The sequence below is a fragment of the Ctenocephalides felis genome, unplaced genomic scaffold, assembly GCF_003426905.1.
Source record: "Ctenocephalides felis isolate EL2017-DRISC unplaced genomic scaffold, ASM342690v1 CF-g0.4_SCAFFOLD_01492, whole genome shotgun sequence".
Classification (NCBI taxonomy): domain Eukaryota; kingdom Metazoa; phylum Arthropoda; class Insecta; order Siphonaptera; family Pulicidae; genus Ctenocephalides; species Ctenocephalides felis.
This window is the reverse complement of record NW_020537646.1, coordinates 59887699-59898395: the sequence shown is the minus strand read 5'-3', so window position 1 is coordinate 59898395 and position 10697 is coordinate 59887699. Positions and strand designations below refer to the sequence as shown.

General features: G+C 28.2%; 1 protein-coding gene across 1 annotated transcript in view; it reads right to left on the bottom strand.

The window, feature by feature from the left end:
• The window catches only part of LOC113370517, a gene marked incomplete in the record, with an annotated part of 302645 nt that overhangs the window by 225690 nt on the left and 66258 nt on the right, over positions 1-10697 (bottom strand).

Here is a 10697-nt window from a genome sequence, read left to right as displayed (position 1 = left end):
AATTTTTGAAAACATTTCTTTAAAAGAATATAGAGCTGTTCCTGAAATGAAAATATTTTCTTCTTTGAGTAATTTGGCAAAATAATCTATATTTTTTTAAAGAAATGTTTTCAAAAATTAAATCCACCACCCCTCCTAAATTCAATACTAACATAGTTTATTCTATCCCTTGCAAAAATTGTCAAAAACAATACATTGGTCAAACATCACAATACATTCATAAGAGAATGAGACAACATGAATTAAGCGTCACTCATCATAAAAGCCGAAATTTCCAAAGTACTCTTCTTGTCCAGCATTCTATCGAAAACTCACATAATTTCACCTTTGAACCCAATATTTTATATAGAGAGGATTGTACTTTTAAAAGACTTTTTTCTGAAAGCAGTTTAATCTTTTTGAATTCGTCAAATAGTGTTAATAAAAGATCAGATCACAATATCATTCATGACTCATATCTAAATTTTTTAAACCTGATTAAAAACAATTAATCCTAATAATTTTTGAATATGTATATATATATATATACATGTATATATGTTATAATATATGTACATCCATATATGTGCTTATATGTATGTTTTTGTGTGTACACTATATACATGCACTTGCATATATGTTCATGTATATAATTGTGGATACATTAATATATAGATATGTGCATATGTATGTATGAGTATGTAGGTGTGCATATGCATATGCATGTACGAGTATATATATATATATATATATATATATATACATAATATTTCTCAACATTTACTAAAGCAATATTTCCTCTTTTTTCGTAAATTACCAATACAAGAGCCATAAAAAATCATTTTTGCCAGGAATTCCGTACGTTGTCCTTTACATCTGGCAGACAGAACTCCATATCAGTGTGTTTAAGTCTTGTGTAGTCGTAACATCTACAAATATCTTCCAAAAAAATGGAGTGTTTTTAACAAAAAAATATTAATGATATGGATATATAAATTATTACAGGTAAATAATTTTTGCTTCTCAATTTTATATAAAACCTTTTTTAGTTAATTCTTATTACTCTTTACCCCGGTACATAATCCATTCCTTTATAAAAAAAAAATTTTTTTCTAATTAATCTGTATTGACCATCATTAATTAATGTTAATCAATATTTTTAAAAAACATTGTATTTGACAGAATAAACCTGATGATGGAACGTACCTAGTTCCGAAACGTATATATATATATATATATATATATATATTATATGGCCGAAGTGAGCCATTTATTACTAATTAATTATATCTTGAAATGAAACTGCAATTAATTGATGTAGACTCGTTGATAATGTGAGTTTATTGGTAACTCAATTTATAAAGGAACTGATATTATATACATTTTAATATCAATTTTGATCCCGACAATTTATCGATCATTAAAACCGCGAGACATAATTTTTCGATCGTACCAAAACAATCATCTACTATAGCTTACTAGATGCCAGATTCGCATCAGCGTAGCCCAAAGTATGCTGTGTAGTTTTGTCATCAAATTGGCGTCATTCAACTGACATCTGTCATAAAACATAATTCATTCCGCCATATTTGTTAAAATAAGTTGGTTGATATTTGATGTATTTTATTTTATGATTAAATATTGACAACACTATGTGTAATCATATTGATCATTTATAAAATGCAGTTAGTATTTGCGTATTTACAATTAAAAAGAAAAGGTTTCAAGAATTATAATTTTGGCAATTAGACTCGGGAGAAACAGAAGAGAGATCCGAACTGACACTTGTAAGCCCAAAATAATGTACATCTGTCAAGTTGAAATGCGACGTGTGTTGACAGGTCGCAACAGATTACTCCGCCCCAATGAAAAGATTGTTTTGCATCTCTGACTGCCATCTTGAATTTTCTTGTAATTTTTGTTGAGATTTTTTGTTTTTTAATTTAATTTTTTCTATTTTAATTGTGTGATTAATTTTTGTTTGTTTGTGGCCGTGGCCGTTTTTGCTGGCGGTTGCCATGTTTGCTTGGTGCATTGTTTGCTTGCTTGTGGCCGTTTCGTATGGCGGTTGCCATGTTTTTTTAGTCCACTGTTTGCTTACGTGGCCGTGGCCTAGTGTATATGGCGGTTGCCTAATTGTTTGTTGGTGCTTCCGATCCGCTGCCGTTGTGCTTATAATCGACTTATTTACCAGGATAATAAGTGATTTGTTGAGCACGAGTTGTTGTTGATCTCGATGTGCGTGGTCGGAGTCTCAAGTGTATGATTAGAATGTTCTTCGAGTTATGGCAGTTATGAGCCACTTATATTAATTATTTATATTTTTACAAATTCTTTTCTTAATAATTCATGAGACTTCAATTTATTTTTTGTTACTTCTAAATGTGTCTTGATCTTCTTACCTTTTTTAATGAGAAATATGTAGGGACTAGAATATTCTTGCTCACTTTTTTTATATGTTTTACTTCCTTCTCACTTCATGCGTGTTATTTGATCACGTCGGGGTCACTAAAATATGGAAAGCAGTGGTCCATATTGTAGAAATATTTGGTTGAAACTTGATGTATTTCATTTTTATGATTAAATATTGACAACACTATGTGCAATCATATTGATCATTTATAAAATTTAATTAGTATTTGAGTATTTACAATTAAAAAGAAAAGGTTTCAAGAATTATAATTTTGGCAATTAGACTCGGGAGACAATAGAGAGATCCGAACTGACGCTTGAACTTTTGTTTTTGCGCTGACATTATGATGAGCCCAAAATAATGTACATCTGTCAAGTTGAGATGCGACGTGTGTTGACAGGCCGCTACACATATATATATATATATATATATATATATACAGTTTGCCATAAAAATATACGTTGTTTTGCCATAAAAAATATATCTAGTATGAAAATAACTAATTGATTGCAAATTCATATGTAAGTGAAAGGGGCAGCTAACAATAAACATGAATAGTTTATCCACTGCAAAGCACGTCACATATAAATGTTCCTGGATAATAATAATAGTCTTTGCAAGAACCAACCTAATCTGAAACTGATTCTATTTATATCAATTAGCACATTTACAGTTTCAAGATATTGATATATAATTACCGCACTTTTGATTAATTCATTATTTTTTTATTTACGAAGTAAAACCCGATAATTCATTTCTGAATGATGTTGTTATGTGGCATGCCCAGCGAATTGACAAATATTTATGCTTTAAATTCTTATTAATAGTATATTTTTTATAATGTATATACCATAGGTTCCCAAACTTGTTTGTGCCTTGGACCACTTGCGATATTCTTCGTTTTGTCATGGACCCCCTATATTATGGCATATCCGGGACAGTTCCGGGTTTCATCTTTTGATCCGTTTTTTTTTCAAAATCAATATTTGTCCCGGATTTTTGAAAAGCATAGGTTTAAATCTTAATTAAAATTTTCTTAATTAAAATTTCATTTTTCTTAATTAAAATTAAATTACAACTACTTATCAAATTATAATTATAATTATGTGAATCAATGTGATTTTTATCCCTCGTAAAACGTTATGAATGAGAAAATTGCTGAATACAAAATTCCAAAGGCGAATTTAATTTCATAAAATTAAAAAAAAAAAAAAACAAACAAGCCAATAGTATTTTTTTCAAGTTAATTATGAAGAAAATTGAACAAACTTTTATAGAAGTCTCAAATGCGAAAAAACATATGAATAAAAAATATAAGATATAATATAAAAGCATGATAAAAGGTGATTGTAACATATAATCCAGTAATCAATTTCATAGTAAAAGTCCGCAATTGTAATATTTATGAACAAACTGTTTTTTATTGTATTTTTAAATAGTATCTTTTTACTACGTAACATATATATGTTATCTGTGAAACTATTAACAGATCGTCCTATGCTCAACTTAATATATCGAGCAACAAAATGAATTTAAAATGGACTTCGCTGAGATAAATATATTAATGAGTTTAGCTTCAAAACTGAAGTAATAAATAGCGGCTTTAAAATTATTTTTAATACATCATCAAATTGATCATATGTTATTTTTGAAAATACGCTTTACTAACTTAGACTTTTTTAAATTAAGCAAATTTGATTTTTAACTCCCCGTAGGTTATAGTAATCGCAAAAAAATCGAAAATGAACATTTTTATATATAGTATAATAATTTTTGCGAAGGCAGGTCTAGCGGTTTCAGAGATCGAGTTAAAAAAGTAAAAAAAATGCCACTTGGCAATCAAAAATGATCATTCGACAAATGCATATCAAATTATCAGTTATTTTATAGAGATTTTAATAATAAGTATGAATCTTGTTGGCATTTCTATTGGTTCCGTATCAATGTTGATCCGTTAGACTGCGATGCGGTGCTTACGCGCTTCTATATTTTTTCTCTAAAACAGCTACGCAGCACGATTGCTTTCAAAAAAAGTTCAAAATGTTCAGAAAAATTAAGCATAACATATAAAAAAATTTCGAAATATAAAAAAAAAATCAAATTTTTCAAAAAAGTCAATTTTTTCAGAAATTTTAAAATTCTCAGAAATCTCTTTTTTAATGTTTTCAAAAAAATGTAATTCACGGTACGGGAAGTTTCAGCAATTTGCCTTAAGGCACGATGCCATGCAACCAGTTACAACATTAATCCACGTGGAGCAACTGACGGTAGCACTACCAAACCTATAACATTTATCAATAAACATTTCAAATAAGCAACTTTCTTCAATAACCAACCTAGAAATAAACTATATCTGTAATTTACCGTCCAGGTAAGCACAAAATTACCTGTGTAATTTAAATGTCTAAAAGTTTAGTTCAAAACACTTGAGTCCAAATTCGTTGCTGAAGGGACTAAAATTCAAATAACATTTTGCTTATCGAATCCAAATAAGTGGTATCTATAACACACTTCTTTAAATTGCCATTTGAACCTCTACATTTGGTATTTATAAATTCTAAGGGCAAAAATCTTACCAAAATTAAGTTTTTCAATAGCCAGCGTATAGTTTAACCACAACTCGAATGCCTACATGCTACAACTTACACACTTTATATAAATATGTAATGTTTTTCTTCACTTTTTGAATCAGTTCTAAATATTGCCAACTATATTAAAGGATTTATTGTAAATCTATATATTATATTATCGTTTAACGTATATAAATAGATCTTAACACTTTGCCGTCCGCACGTCTTGTAAAAATTTATTCGCTTGGCGCCGGTAGTGCTAATTTGTTATCACTTTGCTTGTCCCCGCCCATTCTGGATATTATCGAAAAATTACAAATTTTTAGGTCTTACTAAAGTTGACGGGTGTAATATTTTGTTATCTAAATTAAAACACCAACAGGATGGAAAGATTTCTGCCACTGGCCAAAGGACGATATTGTGCTCATGACACCACTGTGGTGTCGCCGGCTGTTGAGCGCTAGTTCGCGCCCGACACCACTGTGGTGTCGCCGGACGGCATAGTGTTAACATGGTGTATTGTAATCCACTGCTGTGGACCCCCATTTTCATTTCGTGGACCCCCAAATTTTGTTTTTGCCGCCGTGGACCCCTTGAAAGTTGCCATGGACCCCTGGGGCTCCATGTGGACCACTTTGCTATAACTGTTACTCATTGATATTTTATTTCATACTATATTTCTTAGCAGTAATAATATATATTTTAAATATTGTTTCATTTCCTGTGTTAATTTGTTTAAAGCCAGATCCAACTAATTTTATATTTTAATTATCGCTACTGCCCCTGACTATGAAACATATATTTATTAAATTGAAATTCAGTCAAACATATTTAATTTCATAAACAATACTATTAATATTTAATAAAAATAAATTTTAAGAATCTCACAAATATATATTGCTTTCTAAACTTTCCACCAATAACTTTCCATCAATTCAAAATTGGCAACATACAGTTATATAAGGTAAATGTACCATATTACGGGTGTTAAGGAACGTTTGATTTTAACGATGATTTGTAAAAAAGTAGGAAAGTTAACGAGTTAAAACTGTTCTATTCTATAAATTAGACATATAACATTATTAAAGAACAAAATTTTATGGCGCAGAATTTCATTTATAGAAATAATCGGCATTTTGTTGAGCCACGCGTTTGTCCCTAATTCCGTGATAAAATTCGTTTGATTTTAAAGATGTTTTGTAAAAAAAGTAGGAAAGTATTCTATAAATTAGACTTATAACATTATCATAGAATCAAATTTTACGGCGTAAAATTTCATTTACAGAAATAATCGGCATTTTGTTGAACCACGCGTTTGTCCCTAATTCCGTGATAAAATTCGGTTCGTGAACATAATGCCGGGAGTCGTTGCATACTATTCCGTGATAGCGCTCGAAGCATACATCGTATTGCCTTGATAAATATAGTTGAATTGGTTATAAAAAATATGGTTAATTATAAAATAATACTTTGATATGATTTTAAACATTTATTTAGTTTTATAAAAGTCATAAGAATATAAAAAGTTGAAAAACTTCTAAAATAAAATAAAATCTGGTATTATTATAGTAATAGCAGTATAATAAACATTATCAATACTGTTTCGGTAAATCAAATAAATGAAACAATGAAGGAACAATTTTTAACGGCAATTAAACAAAAATATAAACTTAAAATTAATATAAAATTTAAACTCAAAATAAAAAAATAAACTTGAAATAAAAGTTACAATTCTACCAACGAACGTAAATCTTTAAAGACTTTAAAATAATCTTTAAAGTTTTTCAAGTTAACAATAACTTATTAGCTTAAATCAGGTTTGATTAGGAATTTTGTATGTTCTAGAAGCTTTAAAATACATTTAATATAATATGGCAAATTTCTTTTAAAGCCTTTTCCAGGGTTTTAATTGAATTGAATATTTAATTGTAGCCGTTCTTTGAAAAACTGAAAGACCGATTTAAAATCATACCCAAATAAATTTACTGATATTGAATATAATTTTAATAATATTTAATAAACTGTATTAGACTATTAGAAAGCTACTGCATTCAAGAGTAGCCTAGGCAACGTATTTTCGAGTAATTGCAATTCATATTAATTTAATAACTTATGATGTATGTTCGTTTTATTAATATGCAGGTTATATAATGGTTATATTCCAAAAGCTTAATCGGATCAAAACTATCGTGTTTACAGGAATGTCCCTAGATCTCTGCATACATGCATACAGAACAGCGCCCTAGTGAATCCGTGCCCTATACGGGGTTTGCCTGTATTTTTATTCAATTTATATAACAGAAATAATTGATCATAGATGAAAAGGTAGAAACAAATGATTCTCTCATTACTACGATATTCTGGGTATATTAGAATAATGCAAATAAGTGAAAAAATCGTCTACTATCTTACGAAAGAGTAGTCGCTTCAAACCCAATTACTAGGGTTAAAAATTAAAAAAAAAAAAAACATATACCGTAATTACGTTACAGTATTCTGTAGTCATTAACAACCTTATTAACACCATAAACACCGCAGAATTTAAGCACAGTTAAACATAAAAGACAAAAATATTTCAAGTCTACTTCTCGTAATTGCGGGATACTCACGGAATTACGTTCACTGTTTCAGTTGTGTGAACCTAATTACGGGAGTCATGAAATTGACAATTTCTTGACAAATATATGCTCGATTTAACTGTAAAACTAATCTCTTATTATTACTGATCAAAAATTTAACAAATTTGAATCGATTAAGCTCATCGGAATCGAATAAAAACCTTAAGCAATGGAACCGTCACATAACCTAACTCGCTAACAAGCGAGTACGAAATGGCGATCGGGTCACGACCGAGGTCTTCCAAAAGTTTTTTACGGCTTTAAAAACTAATATTTAAATTCGAAATTCATGCTATTTTGTTAGGATTCAAATTATAATTGATGTGCTATTGAATAAAATTATTATTTATTGACCGTTTTCTTATTTTGCGATCAAAATGAAAAATACCCGTAATAATGTACTATCCCGGAGTAGTGTACATTTACCTTCATATTTATTCATACATTTAGCAGATAATAATATATAATCTTTAAGTGGACTCACATAGAAACGCGGTATAAACCGATGCATTCAAATATTACAATATAATCATAGAACAAATGTTCTTTGTATTGTTTCAGTGCTGCGTATGTAAAATTTTACATCTTCAACCAGTCTACGAATAACACACTATCCATTTGTGATTTTTTCAAATCAGTATTTTGTGAAAATATTGTGTAATTTCAAGTTAATGTTTATAATACATAGTGTAGTGCATTACCATATCCTAATACCATGGATTATTAAAATTTTCTAATTTAACACTAAGATCTACTAATTTTTCCACTGAATGAAGGCTAGGATTATAGCCGAAACGTATGGATTTAAAATAAATTTTTGAAAGAAATTCATGTTTTTTATTGATGTTATGCCCGATTATTAGACTTTGTTAATACATATGTCAACATCAAATTCAGAATCATACAATATATATATATATATATATATATATATATATATATATATATATTAACAAAGTCTAATAATCGGGCATAACATCAATAAAAAACATGAATTTCTTTCAAAAATTTATTTTAAATCCATACGTTTCGGCTATAATCCTAGCCTTCATTCAGTGGAAACTAAAAATAAAATTAAAAACTAAAACAATTGAATTGGAGTGAAAAGAAAAAAATAAAATAGTAATTAGTACTTACAATTAGTTGATCTTAGTGTTAGATTGGAAAATTTAATAATCCATGGTATTAGGATATGGTAATGCACTACACTATGTATTATAAACATTAACTTGAAATTACACAATATTTTCACAAAATACTGATTTGAAAAAATCACAAATGAATAGTGTGTTATTCGTAGACTGGTTGAAGATGTAATGGAGAAAGTCATTTTTTAAAAAATATTTTTACCAAGTCTCCATTACATCTTCAACCAGTCTACGAATAACACACTATTCATTTGTGATTTTTTCAAATCAGTATTTTGTGAAAATATTGTGTAATTTCAAGTTAATGTTTATAATACATAGTGTAGTGCATTACCATATCCTAATACCATGGATTATTAAATTTTCCAATCTAACACTAAGATCAACTAATTGTAAGTACTAATTACTATTTTATTTTTTTCTTTTCACTCCAATTCAATTGTTTTAGTTTTTAATTTTATTTTTAGTTTCCACTGAATGAAGGCTAGGATTATAGCCGAAACGTATGGATTTAAAATAAATTTTTGAAAGAAATTCATGTTTTTTATTGATGTTATGCCCGATTATTAGACTTTGTTAATACATATGTCAACATCAAATTCAGAATCATACAAAATATATATATATATATATATATATATATATATATATATATACTCGTATATAAAGCGAGAGGTTTTTCTTCAGATGGTGAAATAATATGATAAAAATTGTTTCTTGGGCATCCATCCAATAATTAAAAAAACAGTTTTAATGCAAAATGTTTTAATTAAGAGAACATACGTTTCGGGTCCAGATTTGACCCATCTTCAGTGCATACAAATAAATTTTAAAAAAATAACACAAAGAACAACACAAAATTGCAACGAAAAAAATAAGTATGAAATAAAAAATTGAAAAAACATCAAGTTATACAAATTTTTGAAAATTGTAAAAATTAAAATAAATAATATGTTTTATTATAAAAAAGCTTATTCCAAAAGCACATCTTGTTAGTTTGGAGACAGAGTTACGTGTTGACACGTAACCTTTTCATCTATGATCAATTATTTCTGTTATATAAATTGAATAAAAATACAGGCAAACCCCGTATAGGGCACGGATTCACTAGGGCGCTGTTCTGTATGCATGTATGCAGAGATCTAGGGACATTCCTGTAAACACGATAGTTTTGATCCGATTAAGCTTTTGGAATATAACCATTATATAACCTGCATATTAATAAAACGAACATACATCATAAGTTATTAAATTAATATGAATTGCAATTACTCGAAAATACGTTGCCGAGGCTACTCTTGAATGCAGTAGCTTTCTAATAGTCTAATACAGTAAATTTATTTGGATATGATATTAAATCGGTCTTTCAGTTTTTCAAAGAACGGCTACAATTAAATATTCAATTCAATTAAAACCCTGGAAAAGGCTTTAAAAGAAATTTGCCATATTATATTAAACGTATTTTAAAGCTTCTAGAACATACAAAATTCCCAATCAAACCTGATTTAAGCTAATAAGTTATTGTTAACTTGAAAAACTTTAAAGATTATTTTAAAGTCTTTAAAGATTTACGTTTGTTGGTAGAATTGTAACTTTTATTTCAAGTGTCAACACGTAACTCTGTCTCCAAACTAACAAGATGTGCTTTTGGAATAAGCTTTTTTATAATAAAACATATTATTTATTTTAATTTTTACAATTTTCAAAAATTTTCATAACTTGATGTTTTTTCAATTTTTTATTTCATACTTATTTTTTTCGTTGCAATTTTGTGTTGTTCTTTGTGTTATTTTTTTAAAATTTATTTGTATGCACTGAAGATGGGTCAAATCTGGACCCGAAACGTATGTTCTCTTAATTAAAACATTTTGCATTAAAACTGTTTTTTTAATTATTGGATGGATGCCCAAGAAACAATTTTTATCATATATATATATATATATATATATATATATATATATATATATAT